The sequence below is a fragment of the Salvelinus alpinus genome, chromosome 2, assembly GCF_045679555.1.
Source record: "Salvelinus alpinus chromosome 2, SLU_Salpinus.1, whole genome shotgun sequence".
NCBI lineage: Eukaryota > Metazoa > Chordata > Actinopteri > Salmoniformes > Salmonidae > Salvelinus > Salvelinus alpinus.
Window position 1 is genome coordinate 22,162,482 of NC_092087.1, and position 16,035 is coordinate 22,178,516.

At 44.3% G+C, this 16,035-nt stretch overlaps 1 protein-coding gene across 5 annotated transcripts in view; it reads right to left on the reverse strand.

Moving 5' to 3' along the window:
• Positions 1-16,035, reverse strand: part of ccdc120b (coiled-coil domain containing 120b) — a 28,568-nt gene that overhangs the window by 12,240 nt on the left and 293 nt on the right. For 2 of the 5 annotated variants that reach the window (XM_071370493.1, XM_071370458.1), the window contains exons 1-4: positions 15,570-15,972; positions 5,103-5,191; positions 4,277-4,426; positions 3,898-3,980 (exon numbers count right to left, since the gene is read on the reverse strand). The gene's annotated coding sequence lies outside the window, so the exon portion shown is untranslated. Of the gene's footprint in view, positions 1-3,897; positions 3,981-4,276; positions 4,427-5,102; positions 5,192-15,569; positions 15,973-16,035 lie in introns of those variants that run through there. The other 3 variants (XM_071370482.1, XM_071370475.1, XM_071370466.1) reach the window with 3 other exon arrangements.

Below are 16,035 nucleotides of genomic sequence, written 5' to 3' on the forward strand. Positions count from 1 at the left end.
GCGCGACACATCTCCTTCGCATAGAGTTGATCACTGATGATTGTTGCCTGTGGAATGTTGTTCCACTCCTCTTCAAAGGCTTTACAAAGTTGCTGGATATTGGGGGGGAACTGGAACACGCTGTCGTACACGTCGATCCAGAGCATCCCAAACGTGCTCAATGGGAGACATTTCTGGTGAGTATGCAGGCCATGGAGGAACTGGGATATTCTCAGCTTCCAGGAATTGTGTACAGATCCCTGCGACATGGGGCTGTGCATTATCAAGATGAAACATGAGGTGATGAGGGAGGATGAATGCCACGACAATGGGCCTCAGGATCTCGTCACGGTATCTCTGTGCATTCAAATTCCCATTGATAAAACGCAATTGTGTTCATTTTCCGTAGCTTATGCCTGCCCATACCATAACCCCACCATGGGGCACTCTATTCACAACGTTGACATCAACAAACTGATCGCCCACACGACGCCACACACGCTGTCGGCCATTTGCCCGCTACAGTTGAAACCGGGATTCATCTGTGAAGAGCACACTTCTCCAGCGTGTCAGTGGCCATCGAAGGAGAGCATTCGCCCACTGAAGTTGGTTACGACACCAAACTGCAGTCAGGTCAAGACCCTGGTGAGGACAAAGAGCACGCAGATGAGCTTCCCTGAGACGGTTTCTGACAGTTTGTGCAGAAATTATTCGGTTGTGCAAGCCCACACTTTCAGCAACTGTCCGGGTGGCTGTTCTCAGACGATCCAGCAGGTGAAGAAACCAGATGTGGAGGTCCTGGGCTGGCGTGGTGGTCTGCGGTTGTGAGGCCGGTTGGACGTACTGCCAAATTCTCTAAGACGACGTGGGAGGCGGCTTACGGTAGATAAATTTGCATTCAAATTTCTGGCAACAGCTCTGGTGGACATTCCTGCAGTCAGCATGCCAATTGCACGCTCCCTCAAAACTTGGAGACATCTGTGGCATTGTGTTGTGTGACAAAACTGCACATTTTAGAGGGGCCTTTTATTGTCCCCAGCACAAGGTGCACCTGTGTAAAGATTATGCTGTCTAATCAGATTCTTGATATGCCACACCTGTCAGGTGGATGTATTGTCTTGGAAAAGGAGAAATGCACACTAACACGGATGTGAACTAATTTGTGCACAACATTTGGGAGAAATAAGCTTTTTGTTAATATGGACATTTTCTGGGATCTTTTATTTCAGCTCGTGAAACATGGGACCAACATTTTACATGTTGCGTTCATATTTTTCTTTACTGTAGGTAAAATGTATCTCTTAGCGCTGACAATAATGTCTTAGAAGACGAGTGAGAGCGAAACAGCATAAATAATGTATGGAGAAGAAAAGATGGAGAGAAACCTAAACCACGTGTGTGTTTAATGTCTCAATTGTCAAATTGTCTCAATTGTAATACAAAAAAAAGAATGAACCAAAAGTAACAGCAATGACCTTGCCCTGAAAGTAAGACAAAACATACTGTGTTTATGCACAGTTGTACACATTCACTGAAGACAGCAGGGACCCAACATTTTATATTGTGACAGCATTCTCCACACAGTGGCTCCAAAACTTGTTTGTGTTGTGAGGCGAGCCTTTGGGATTTTCTTGTAACTCACCAAATAAACAAAAACAATATTTTTTGTCAGAAACCCAGGAACATGGCTCACAAGTGGGTCCTGAAGAATCATTTTGGAAAAGATGTTGTAAGGGGGTTAACAGAGATACACTACATGACCAAAAGTACGTGGACACCTCCTCGTCGAACATCTCATTGCAAAATCATGGGCATTCATATGGAGTCACTCCAGAGAACGTGTTTCCACTGCTCCAGAGTCCAATAGCGGCAAGCTTTATACCACTCCAGTCGACGCTTGGCATTGCGCATGGTGATCTTAGGCTTGTGTGCAGCTGCTGGGCCATTGAAACCCATTTCATGAAGCTCCCGACGAACAGTTCTTGTGCAGACGTGGCTTCCAGATGCAGTTTGGAACTTGGTAGTGAGTGTTGTAACCGAGGACAGACGATTTTTACGCGCTTCAGCAGTCAGCAGTTAGCCTACCACTTTGCAGCTCAGACGTTGTTGCTCCTAAACGTTTTTACTTCACAATAACAGCGCTTACAGTTGACTGGGGCAGCTCTAGCAGGGCAGACATTTGACTAACTGACTTGTTGGAAAGGTGGCATCCTATGACAGTGCCAAGTTGAAAGTTACTGAGCTCTTCAGTAAGGCCATTATTATGCCAATGTTTGTCTATGGAGATTGCATGACTGTGCTCGATTTTATACACCTGTCAGCAATGGGTGTGGCTGAAATAGTCAAATCCACTCATTTGAAGGGGTGTCCACATACTTTGTATACACAGTGTATATCTGACATCTCAACAAGAACCTTTGAAGCCTGCCGGCATTGGCCAAAGCTTGCTCATCTCAGTCTAAATAAGTCAAGAGGTAGCCTATCATTCTACTTTATGGTATTATCCTGAATTCCATGAAAGCTTTGTTCCAAATCAGGCCTTATTCCCTTACGTTACAAAGAGAGCAAACAGAAGTGATACTATTCAGTGCCAAAGCATCTCTCGCTGAGACTCCAGAATCTCAGTCATAAACAACAGGCAGCTCCTTGCAGTCTACTAAATAATAAAATGCTTCTTTCCTAAACAAAACACCATCAACAACACAGAATGCCTCTAGGGGTAAGACTACGGTTTGATCATTTCTAAGATGTGTACAGATAACGGCACCATATTATCATAGTTAAAAATGTAACATTTATCTACCACCTCAGTCATACAATACAAGAACTCCATGCTTCACATACACTATATGTCCAAAAGTATGTGGACACTTGCTCGTCAAACATCTCATTCTAAAATCATGGGCATTAAAATGGAGTTGGTCCCCCCCTTTGCTGCTATAACAACCTCCACTTTTCTGGGAAGGCTTTCTACTAGATGTTGGAACATTGCTATGGGGACTTGCTTCCATTCAGCCACAAGATTAGGCCTGGCTCGCAGTTGGCGTTCCAATTCCTCCCAAAGGTGTTCGATGGGGTTGAGGTCAGGGTTCTGTGCAGGCCAGTCAAGTTCTTCCACAACAATCTTGACAAACCATTTCTGTATGGCTATAGCTTTGTGCACGGGGGCATTGTCATGCTGAAACAGGAAAGGGCCTTCCCCAAACTCTTGCCACAAAGTTGGAAGCACAGAATCATCTAGAATGTCATTGTATGCTGTAGCGTTAAGATTTCCCTTCACTGGAATTAAGGGGCCTAACCCAAACCATGAAAAACAGCCCGAGACAATTATTCCTCCTCCACCAAACTTTACAGTTGGCACTACGCCTTGGAGCAGGTAGCGTTTTCCTGGCATCCACCAAACCCAGATTCGTCCGTCGGACTGCCAGATGGTGAAGTGTTATTCATCACTCCAGAGTCCAATGGCGGCTTGTGTGCGGCTGCTCGGCCATGGAAACCCATTTCATGAAGCTCCCGACGAACAGCTCTTGTGCAGACGTTGCACGATTTTTACACGCTGATCGCTTCAGCACCCGGCAGACCTGTTCTGTGAGCTTGTGTGGCCTACCAATTCGTGGCTGAGCCGATGTTTCTCCTAGACGTTTACACTTCACAATAACAACACTTACAGTTGAACGGGGCAGCTCTAGCAGGGCAGAAATTTGACGAATGAACTTGTTGGAAAGGTGGCATGCTATGACGGTCCCACGTTGAAAGTCACTGAGCTCTTCAGTAAGGCCATTGTACTGCCAATGTTTGTCTATGGAGACTACATGGCTGTGTGCTCGATTTTATACACCTGTCAGCAATGGGTGTGGCTTAAATAGCTTAATCCACTATTTGAAGGGGTGTCCACATACTTTTGTATATATAGTTTACCTCACACATTTCACATGGGCTCCAGTCATGGAATTGAGGCGGTCCTGTTTGCTCATACTAGTGTGAAGTTCCCCCTGTGTGACCTATTGAGAGACACAGAGGAGCCTCTTAAACAAACAACTGTCACAGTAACGATTCACTGTGTATTGACACTGACAGTCTGACCCAGCCCATCACATGAATCCACTCCATTCTTATTCATTTAACTTAATCTGCACTGAAGAGGACATTGTTATTGACCAAAGGGAGGTGGTTTACCAAAATTTGACCTAAATTCTTAACAATGTGCCATTCAACAGTCTAAAAAAACATGGGGATAAGGAGCAAGACAGAGATTGAGAGGAAAAATGGAGAGACAGACAGGAACAGTTGGGTTTACCAGCAGGAACAGCTGGGTTTACCAACAGGGACAGCTGGGTTTACCAACAGGGACAGCTGGGTTTACCAACAGGGACAGCTGGGTGTTCTCTTGGAGGGAAGTGGCGAGTTGATGCCTGGAGCCATAAGGTAGGCATCTAGGATTATTTTCCTTAACACAAACCAATCAATACACAAAGCACAGCAAGGCAGTGTGAGTAGCTAGATCTCAACATTCCACAATCAGTTTAGAATGTTTATAAATAATCAAGATAAGTTCATAACTAATCAAGGGAAACATGGCGTGAGAGGGGTGAGGACCGGGGGTGTCTGGTAAAACACAACAGGACTCCTATGGTGTGAGTCAGAGGTAGCTACTGACACATCAGGATGGCAGATGTGTTCTGAGAACACACATTTGTTCACAGGTACAATAACTCAGCACTAAAATCACATTCCTGAGTGAATCCTACAGGAAAGAAAGGAGTTTTAGAGGAAAATCCACACTCAGTAAGACCAAATTTGATGAGAGACAGATCATAGAAACAACAGGGATTAACTAGATGAAATGGACACCTGGGAGTTTTAACAATATGATAAGGCTATAGGAAGGGTTGGGGAGTAACTGATTACATGTAATCTGATTACCAAAAAACAAAATGTATTCAGTCATGATTGATACAACAATGGCGCCGGAGGGGAGGGCTGCCGTCTTATCGGCTCCAACCAACCATGCTATTTAAAAAAAAATGATTGCGTTGTTCGTAAGTTGTTTTGTACATAATGTTGCTGCTACTGTCTCTTATGACCGAAAAGAGTTTCTGGACATCAGAACTGCAATTGCTCACCTCAAGCTGGACGAAGAGTTCTTCAATGAGTCGGACGGGAGGGATATACTACTACAGACACCCGACCAGGCCCAGATCCCCGTGATTCGCTGGAGAAGGAAACAGAGATTTCATGGAAAAAGATCAGGGTGCCTTGCAAGGATCAGGTGACGAGTGGCTAATTCCGTCCTTCCGTCCTGCTAGCTAATGTTCAATCGCTGGAAAATAAATGGGACGAGCTGAAAGCACATACAGTGGGGAGAACAAGTATTTGATACACTGACGATTTTGCAGGTTTTCCTACTTACAAAGCATGTAGAGGTCTGTAATTTTTATCATAGGTACACTTCAACTGTGAGAGAAGGAATCTAAAACAAAAATCCAGAAAATCACATTGTATGATTTTTAAGTAATTAATTGGCATTTTATTGCATGACATAAGTATTTGATACATCAGAAAAGCAGAACTTAATATTTGGTACAGAAACCTTAGTTTGCAATTACAGAGATCATACGTTTCCTGTAGTTCTTGACCAGGTTTGCACACACTGCAGCAGGGATTTTGGCCCACTCCTCCATACAGACCTTCTCCAGATCCTTCAGGTTTCGGGGCTGTCGCTGGGCAATACGGACTTTCGGCTCCCTCCAAAGATTTTCTATTGGGTTCAGGTCTGGAGACTGGCTAGGCCACTCCAGGACCTTGAGATGCTTCTTACGGAGCCACTCCTTAGTTGCCCTGGCTGTGTGTTTCGGGTCGTTGTCATGCTGGAAGACCCAGCCACCACCCATCTTCAATGCTCTTACTGAGGGAAGGAGGTTGTTTGTCAAGATCTCGCGATACATGGCCCCATCCATCCTCTCCTCAATACGGTGCAGTCGTCCTGTCCCCTTTGCAGAAAAGCATCCCCAAAGAATGATGTTTCCACCTCCATGCTTCACGGTTGGGATGGTGTTCTTGGGGTTGTACTCATCCTTCTTCTTCCTCCAAACACGGCGAGTGGAGTTTAGACCAAAAAGCTCTATTTTTGTCTCATCAGACCACATGACCTTCTCCCATTCCTCCTCTGGATCATCCAGATGGTCATTGGCAAACTTCAGACGGGCCTGGACATGCGCTGGCTTGAGCAGGGGGACCTTGCGTGCGCTGCAGGATTTTAATCCATGACGGCGTAGTGTGTTACTAATGGTTTTCTTTGAGACTGTGGTCCCAGCTCTCTTCAGGTCATTGACCAGGTCCTGCCGTGTAGTTCTGGGCTGATCCCTCACATTCCTCATGATCATTGATGCCCCACGAGGTGAGATCTTGCATGGAGCCCCAGACCGAGGGTGATTGACCGTCATCTTGAACTTCTTCCATTTTCTAATAATTGTGCCAACAGTTGTTGCCTTCTCACCAAGCTGCTTGCCTATTGTCCTGTAGCCCATCCCAGCCTTGTACAGGTCTACAATTTATCCCTGATGTCCTTACACAGCTCTCTGGTCTTGGCCATTGTGGAGAGGTTGGAGGCTGTTTGATTGAGTGTGTGGACAGGTGTCTTTTATACAGGTAACGAGTTCAAACAGGTGCAGTTAATACAGGTAATGAGTGGAGAACAGGAGGGCTTCTTAAAGAAAAACTAACAGGTCTGTGAGAGCCGGAATTCTTACTGGTTGGTAGGTGATCAAATACTTATGTCATGCAATAAAATGCAAATTCATTACTTAAAAATCATACAATGTGATTTTCTGGATTTTTGTTTTAGATTCCGTCTCTCACAGTTGAAGTGTACCTATGATAAAAATGACAGACCTCTACATGCTTTGTAAGTAGGAAAACCTGCAAAATCGGCAGTGTATCAAATACTTGTTCTCCCCACTGTATATCCTACCAACGGGACATTAAAAACTGTAATAACTTATGTTTCACCAAGTCGTGACTGAACGACGACATTAAGAACATACAGCTGGTGGGTTATACACTCCATTGGCAGGACAGAACAGCAGCCTCTTGTAAGACACGGGGCGGGGGCCTATGCATATATGTGAACAACAGCTGGTGCACGATATCTAAGGAAGACTCAAGGTTTTTCTCGCCAGAGGTAGAGTTTCTCATGATAAGCTGTAGACCACACCATCTACCTAGAGAGTTTTCATCTGTATTTTTCGTAGCTGTCCACCACAGACCGATGCTGGCACTAAAACCGTGCTCAATGAGCTGTATACCGCCATAAGCAAACAAGAAAACGCTCATCCAGAGGCACCGCTCCTATTGGCCGGGGACTTTAATGCAGGGAAACTTGAATCAGTTTTACCTCATTTCTATCAGCATGTTAAATGTGCAACCACAGGGGGAAAAATTCTAGACAACCTTTACTCCACACACAGAGATGCGTACAAAGCTCTCAATCGCCCTCCATTTGGCAAATCTGACCATAATTATATCCTCCTGATTCCTGCTTACAAGCAAAAATTAAAGCAGGAAACACCAGTGACTCGGTCTATAAAAGAAAGTGGTAAGATGAAGCAGATGCTAAACTACAGAACTACTGGAATATGTTCCGGGATTCTTCCAATGGCATTGAGGAGTACACCACATCAGTCATTGGCTTTATCAATAAGTGCATCGAGGACATTGTCCGAACAGTGACTGTACGTACATTCCCCAACCAGAAGCCATGGATTACAGGCAACATTCGCACTGAGCAAAAGGGTAGTGCTGCCGCTTTCAAGGAGCGGGACTCTAACCCGGAAGCTTATAAGAAATCGCGCTATGCCCTCCGACGAACCATCAACCAGGCAATGCGTCAATACAGGACTAAGATCAAATCGTACTACACCGGCTCCAACGCTCATCGAATGTGGAAGGGCTTTCAAACTATTACAGACTACAAAGGTAAGCAAAGCCGAGAGCTGCCCAGTGACACAAGCCTACCAGATGAGCTAAATAACTTATATGCTCGCTTCGAGGCAAGTAACACTGAAACATGCATGAGAGCATCAGCTGTTCCGGACGACCGTGTGATCACGCTCTCCGCAGCCAATGTGAGTAAGAGCTTCAAACAGGTCAACATTCACAAGGCTGCAGGGCCAGACGAATTACCAGGACGTGTACTCCGAGCATGCGCTGACCAACTTGCAAGTGTCTTCACTGACATTTTCAACCTCTCCCTGTCTGAGTCTGTAATACCAACATGTTTCAGGCAGACCACCATAGTGTTCTTGGGCACAGCGACTAAGGTAACCTGCCTAAATGAGTACCGACCCGTAGCACTCACGTCTGTAGCCATGAAATGCTTTGAAAGGCTGGTCATTGCTCACATCAACACCATTATCCCAGAAACCCTAGACCGATTCTAATTTGCATATGGCACCAACAGATCCACAGATGATGCACTCTCTATTGCACTCCACACTGCCCTTTCACACCTGGACATGCTATTGTGAATGCTAGTGTGAATGCTATTTGTTGACTGCAGTTCAGCGTTCAACACCATAGTGCCCTCAAAGATCATCACTAAGCTAAGGACCCTAGGACTAAACACCTCCCTCTGCAACTGGATCCTGGACTTCCTGACAGGCCGCCCCCAGGTGGTAAGGGTAGGTAACAACACATCAGCCACGCTGATCCTCAAAAAGGGGGCCCCTCAGTGGTGCGTGCTCAGCCACCTCCTGTACTCCCTGTTCACTCATGACTGTACGGCCAAGCACGACTCCAACACCATCATTCAATTTGCTGATGACACAAAAGTGGTAGGCCTGATCACCGACAACGATGAGACAGCCTATAGGGAGGAGGTCAGAGACCTGACCGTGTGGTGCAAGGACAACAACCTCTCCCTCAACGTGCTCAAGACAAAGGAAATGATTGTAGACTACAGGAAAAGGAGGACTGAGCACGCCCCCATTTGCATCTACAGGGCTGTAGTGGAGTAGGTTGATGTGGACGCCAAGATCCTTGTCATTCATATCCCAACAAACTAACATGGTCCAAGCACACCAAGACAGTCGTGGAGAGGGCACGACAAAACCTATTCTCCCCTTGGAGACTAAAAATATTTGGCTTTAAAAAAATATATATATTTAACCAGGTAGGCCAGTTGAGAACAAGTTCTCATTTACAACTGCGACCTGGCCAAGATAAAGCAAAGCAGTGCAACAAAAACAACAACACAGAGTTACACATGGAATAAACAAATGTACAGTCAACAACACAACAGAAAATGACTATATACAGTGTGTGCAAATGGTGTGAGGAGGTAAGGCAACAAATAGGCCATAGTAGCGAAGTAATTACAATTTAGCAAATTAACACTGGAGTGATAGATGTGCAGATGATGATGTGCAAGTAGAAATACTGGTGTGCAAAAGAGCAAAAAATAAATAAAAACAATATGGGGATGCGGTAGGTAGATTGGATAGGCTATTTACAGATGGGCTGTGTACAGCTGCAGTGATCGGTAAGCTGCTCAGATAACTGATGCTTAAAGTTAGTGAGGGAGATATAAGTCTCCAACTTCAGCGATTTTTGCAATTCGTTCCAGTCATTGGCAGCAGAGAACTGGAAGGAAAAGCGGCCAAAGTAGGTGTTGGCTTTGGGGGTGACCAGTGAGATATACCTGCTGGAGCGCGTGCTACGGGTGGGTGTTGTAATGGTGACCAGTGAGCTGAGATAAGGCGGAGCTTTACCTAGCAAAGACTTATAGATGACCTGGAGCCAGTGGGTTTGGCGACGAGTATGAAGCAAGGGCCAGCCGACGAGAGCATACAAGTCGCAGTGGTGGGTGGTATGAATCGGCTTTGCTGACAAAACGGATGGCACTGTGATAGACTGCATCCAATTTGCTGAGTAGAGTTTTGGAGGCTATTTTGTAAATGACATCGCCGAAGTCGAGGATCAGTGGATAGTCCGTTTTACGAGGGTATGTTTGGCAGCATGAGTGAAGGAGGCTTTGTTGTGAAATAGGAAGCCGATTCTAGATTTAATTTTGGATTGGAGATGTTTAATGTGAGTCTGGAAGGAGAGTTTACAGTCTAGCCAGACACCTAGGTATTTGTAGTTGTACACATATTCTAAGTCAGAACCGTCCAGAGTAGTGATGCTAGTCGTGCGGGCGGTGTGGGCAGCGATCGGTTGAAAAGCATGCATTTAGTTTTACTAGCGTTTCAGAGCATTTGGAGGCCACGGAAGGAGTGTTGTATGGCATTGAAGCTTGTTTGTAGGTTTGTTAACACAGTGACCAAAGAAGGGCCAGATGTATACAGAATGGTGTCGTCTGCGTAGAGGTGGATCAGGGAATCACCCGCAGAAAGAGCGACATCGTTGATATATACAGAGAAAAGAGTTGGCACAAGAATTGAACCTGTGTCACCCCCATAGACTGCCAGAGGTCCGGACAACAGGCCCTCCGATTTGACACACTGAACTCTATCTGAGAAGTAGTTGGTGAACCAGGCGAGGCAGTCATTTGAGAAACCAAGGCTGTTGAGTCTGCCGATAAGAATACGGTGATTGACAGAGTCGAAAGCCTTGGCCAGGTTGATGAAGACGGCTGCACAGTACTGTCTTTTATCGACGGCGGTTATGATATCGTTTAGTACCTTGAGCGTGGCTGAGCTGCACCCATGACCAGCTCGGAAACCCGGATTGCACAGCGGAGAAGGTACGGTGGGATTCGAAATGGTCAGTGATCTGTTTGTTAACTTGGCATGGGTCCTCAGAGAATCCTGACGGGTTGCATCCCTGCCTGGTATGGCAACTGCTCGGCCTCCGACCGCAAGGCACTACAGAGGGTAGTGCGTACAGCCCAGTACATCATTGGGGCCAAGCTTCCTGCCATCCAGGACCTATATACCAGGCGGAGTCAGAGGAAGGCCCTAAAAATTGTCAAGGACTTCAGCCACCCTAGTCATAGACTGTTCTCGGCAAGCGGTACCGGAGCGCCAAGTCTAGGTCCAAGAGGCTAAATAGGTCCAAGAGGCTAAATAGCTTCTACCCCAAGCCATAAGACTCCTGAATAGCTAATCAAATGGCTACCCAGACTATTTGCATTCCCCCCCCAGAACGCTGCTGCTACTCTCTGTTATTATCTATGCATAGTCACTTTAATAACTCTACCTACAAGTACATATTACCTCAATTACCTCGACACCGGTGCCCCCGCACATTGACATTGACTCTGTCCCGGTACCCCCTGTATATAGCCCCGCTATTGTTATTTACTGCTGCTCTTTAATATTTGTTATTCTTCTCTCTTACTTGTTTTTTTGTTCTGTTTTTTTAGGTATTTTCTTAAAACTGCATTGTTGGTTAAGTAAGCATTTCACTGTAAGGTCTACACCTGTTGTATTCGGCGCATGTGACAAATACAATTTGATTTGATGTTACAAGCTAAAATATTGTAATCAGATTACAGATACAGATTTTGAAAAACTAGATGATTACTAGTTTGCCTTAGCAGCAGCTAATGGGGATCCATAATAAATACAAATACTTTTAAATTCAGAAAGAATGTTTGCGAAAAAATACAATGACACCTTTCTGTTTTCTCAATGACATGGTACTCTCTGGTACTTTTGTATACTTTTTAGACAGTTGTCCCATCGCGCACTAGCGACTCCTGTGGCGGACCGGGCGCAGTACACGCTGACCTGACACGTTCGCCAGGTGTACAGTGTTTCCTCCGACACATTGGTGTGGCTGACTTCCGGGTTAAATGGGCATTGTGCCAAGAAGCAGTGCGGCTTGGTTGGGTTGTGTTTCGGAGGACGCACGGCTCTCGACCTTCGCCTCTCCTGAGTCCGTACGAGAGTTGCAGCGATGAGACAAGACTATACCTACCAATTGGATACCACGAAATTGGGGAGGTACATTTTTGGGGGGGGGGAATAAAGGTAAGGTAATAAAGGTAATATAGGTAAGGAAAAACCCTGGCTATAGGCTACAGGAAATATATAGGACAAAACAAAGGAAGATGCTAGGAGTTAGACAATGGTTATGGTGATAAAGATGAGCTGTGGAGGGAAACATGCGTATTAAAACATGAACTGTACTGTGAGCGCAGGCAGGCAGCCCCTGTGCAGCATGCAAACCAGCCAGGAGTTTAATATTTAATTCCAGGGGGATGGACACAAGGTCAAGGCTGCAGGGTAGGGCAGGCCTCTCTCTCTCTCTCTACCATGTTCACTCTCACAACACCACGTATCCTTACAAACTTAGCTTATTATATGATAATATTCACAAGCTGTATAGCCCCACCACTGCAGGTCAGGCAAAAACCCATACACAGCTCAGTTAACAAATTGTCTGTCCAAATACCTATTAATTTGCATATTTAGTGCATACTACTTTAAATAATGTGATATAGGCTACTTCTGTATGTCATTGCCAAAGGGAAATCCTTTGTTATTCATAGCAACCCGATACCTTGATACTATTATGATGTTGATGCTAGAAGCAGACACAGAACAGCAGCTGAAATGTGACCTCGGCTCCAGTGCAGACAGACAGGGTAGGATCCAGTGACACAGTCACTCCTGGTAGTGGCTACAACCATTATTTACACAGCTGCTGGCTGCTTCTGTCATGAACTGTTAAATGACACAAACTCACTTCAACAGATATGCTACATATACACTAATAAGTAACCAATTTTTTAAAGTAACATTCTCTGACCAGCATCCTTTTTTTAGACGAGATCTCTCTCATAAGTAAGCATTCCTGTATCACACAGATGTCTTTAAAATACCAGCTCTCTTCTGTAGCTGTGCCACATTTTCTCTGTGTTCGTTCACGTTACTTTCTTCACCTGACTTAATTCTGATAATAATAGTGTAGTAATGTATGCACTATTCCCAGAGGACAGTTAGGGAGACTAAACCATTACCATAACATAAGGGGTGGAGGATAGAAAGTTAACAAGAGAACTGAGGAAATGCCCACAACTGGGAAGGAACTTCAATTGAAAATGAGTTTGAAATACATATCTTAGCATATGCATTTTGGCCAAAAATAAGTTTACCATTTAGTTAATTCTATAGTCATTTTAATTTGCTTACCCCTCAAAATGTCCAATGTTGGTTTTGCCCGAGATAGGTGAGTCAAGGGGCTCCAAGAGAAAGTAGGCATATGCTTGTTCTGGCTCTAGCTGTTCTCCCTGTATCACTACAATATAATTATTTCCTAATCTAAAGAATGAAGATCATAAAAGACATGAAGTCAAAAAGAGCTAATTGGTGCACTAAAAGTCATGTTTTTAGTCAGCAGAAGGAGGGAAGCCATTTTGTTAGTAAATACAGTCCTCGGGATGTATTATGGTCTGGTCTGTCTGCCTCATTCAACAAGCTGCACCTGAACAGCCAGCCATCAGCTGGATCCTGTGGAGGGTTTATGGAGGGTTGGAGGGTCAGGTGACATTCCAATATGATCTCTTCTCACTCTTTGTACCTCCCTGAACTACTGATCATAACATGCTTATCAGCACAGCCCTGGGTAGTTTAGCACATGGGGGCTAATCCTATGGCAAGCCCAGTATTCCCATTTTGAAACCCTTCCCTCTGCCCTTGATGGCTCGCTCCCCTATGTCGATCTGAAACAACTGTACAGGAGAAAGCAATCCAGTGATTCCTCCCCCTACTAGATATCTGGTAGGTTCAAAGTAGAAGAGTATGGAACGTGTCCCTATGTCCAGGGAGATAATTAATATACTGTTTTCCCATGATCCATAATACATGAAGGGATCTCTATGTATTCCAAATCAAATGTTATGTCACATGCACCAAATACATCGGGTATAGACTTTACCGTGAAATGCTTGCTTACGAGCCCTTTAACAACGCACAGTTAAAAAAAAATAATCCAAAGAAGGCCTTGAAGTGAAAAATGTTGTCCTCGTAATCGCCAGCGCTTGATATTGGTTCAAAAAAATCTTGACACATCACAATGTGTATGATACAAGGTATACCACTTTGTGCACTTTCACCTATCCAACTGAGACTGGGTCAGTTTGGGTGTGACCCAAGGAGATCCTTGAGTAGATCCTTATGTCCAGCAGCTTATAAGTACTTTCATGGAACATCAAGCAAGTTGCTCGAATCCTATCAGTCCGTGTCAGTTGGACATAAATGGCATGGACACGGTGTCTCGTTGGCGTAACAGACAATTATGTTTGTTTCCACCTGTGTCTGAAAACTCCCTTTCCACGCCGTGAAGTGGAATTGACTGTACATAGAATGCTTTATAGACAAGTAGAATAATCATTCTACCGATTTAACAATGACATGAAGGCCAAACCAACCTGTAATTCATACATCAAATGAATGACTGGCTCTAGTTAACTTGGGCTTCAAGAAAATAGTGTGCACAAACCATACCCCTATAGACAAGCACTCAAAAAGGTTTACTGTCTGCCATCCACTGACTTTCTGACAATTGTTTACTTCACGTTCTGTAACATCCTCTAATTGTCATGCATAATGAACTCAAAGACCATGCAAAAAAGATCACTTCTAAAGTGATCCGTACCAAAAATGTAACACTGCATTGGCAACAACGTAGAAAATCCCTTTCTGAGAACAGCAGTGTTTCTCAGACAGACCAAAGCAACAGCAGTGAATTACCCTGAGGCACTGTCCAGGACAGATTTGGACAAGTCCCTCAGATCCTGGCAGCTCTAGATATCCTTGTTCAAGAATGTGTTCATAAGTGTTAATACCAGCACTGGTTAAATGAGTGTGGGAACATGCACACCTTACAGACATCATCTCTAATAACTCCACTGTTAAAGCTGAAATGATAAACAAAGTAACCATCTTAAAAGTTAAATCTGTAGGATAGTCTTAGACACTAAAAGGGACAGATTACAAAGAAATTGCTTTGGAAAACAAGCAGTAAAAATTCTACGTTGTAACTGCATTAACTATTGATGGGCCCTGTGTACTTACTGTATGTATATGTATGTTCCATATCATCCTATGCATGTATGCAGCAACAGCTCGAGGAGATGATACACGTATGTCAGAAAATACTACAAACATACAATTTTGCAGTATTCAGAAAAAAATCTTGAAATCTCCTGGCAATTTAGTGTTCAACACGATATGGGAAGTCATCAATGTGTCATGATGAAATGTCAAAATGTACGGTATGCTACAACCAGTAGTAATCACAACCCCAAATAGACAGATGTTTTAGTTTTTCATGTGAGACAGGATTAGAACGCAGTGGGAAGGCAACAAATACATTACCGTGTCAGTAGTGAGGTTGTCAAATAGTATAATTATAAAAAATATATATTACTGATTAAAAATTGTAATTCTAACAGCGAGAGACATATGGCCATCACTACCATTCAATTAAACAGGCTAAAACAGCAATAGCCTACACAGATGGACACCAACAGTAGGGTTGATGAAGGCATGCATTGCATTTCTTTATTGCGTCAGGACAGACTTTGAATGCACGTTTTGGCTGTAAAGTAATTCTACAAAATTATATTGCAGAAGGTTACTTGCCTGAAAAGGAACCCAGTGATGAAGATTTGAAATCGCAAATTAACGAAGACGTGCCATGAACTCATGTATTGTGGCTACAATATTTTCCGTGATGTACACGTCCCTATAATGTTACAACGAAGAGTTCATAGAGCCTATAGAATCCCATCCCTGAGAATATGACTGATGTGTGGTGAGGTCTCCATGGTGCTGTTCAATGTTGTAAAGCCACGGGAGACTGCCCGATCAAAGCCTCGAGATTATGTTCTTTGAATAAAATGTTACAATGTAGCCTAGCAATTGCCCATTCGCTATAATTTCCAGATATTGTTCTTCTGCGTATCCAATGTGGCTCCATATTACAATTGAAATTCATCAGCTGCCCTTTTCTCGCGCGTCTACAACCCCCATCCTCCCTTGCGTCGATGCCTTGCGCTGCGCATCTCAAACAAACGTGAAATCTGTTTTCACGGGAAAGGTTGTCCTA